This window comes from Sinocyclocheilus anshuiensis, unplaced genomic scaffold, assembly GCF_001515605.1.
Source record: "Sinocyclocheilus anshuiensis isolate Anshui unplaced genomic scaffold, SAMN03320099.WGS_v1.1 scaffold475, whole genome shotgun sequence".
Lineage (NCBI taxonomy): Eukaryota > Metazoa > Chordata > Actinopteri > Cypriniformes > Cyprinidae > Sinocyclocheilus > Sinocyclocheilus anshuiensis.
The window spans coordinates 1,162,858-1,163,148 of record NW_015549650.1 but is presented as its reverse complement, the minus strand read 5'-3'; the positions used below and the strand labels follow the sequence as shown (position 1 = coordinate 1,163,148).

General features: G+C 49.8%; 1 protein-coding gene across 1 annotated transcript in view; it reads left to right on the top strand.

Annotated features, from left to right (window-relative positions):
* The window catches only part of LOC107660244 (ATP-binding cassette sub-family G member 2-like), an 8,324-nt gene that overhangs the window by 1,065 nt on the left and 6,968 nt on the right, over positions 1-291 (top strand). The window lies entirely within an intron of this gene.

The following is a 291-nucleotide window of genomic DNA, read 5'->3' as shown; positions in this document are numbered from 1 at the left end:
GTGTGTGTGTGTGTGTGTGTGAGTGTCTGTGTGTGTTTGTGTGTGTGAGAGTGTGTGTGCGTGAGTGTTTGTGCATGTGTGTGTGTGTGTGCATGAGTGTTTGTGTGTGTTTCTGCGCGCGCGCGTGTGTATGTGTGTGTGAGAGAGAGAGAGAGGGAGACAGGGTCACATCACAGTAGAGTCAGCTGTCTTAACCGTCGCTTGTGTACTGCAAACACATACCAGCTTCATCACGGTGTCTGTCACGCGACTCTGTTCCCCTTTCGGGCTCTGTCTTTACATTTATTTTGA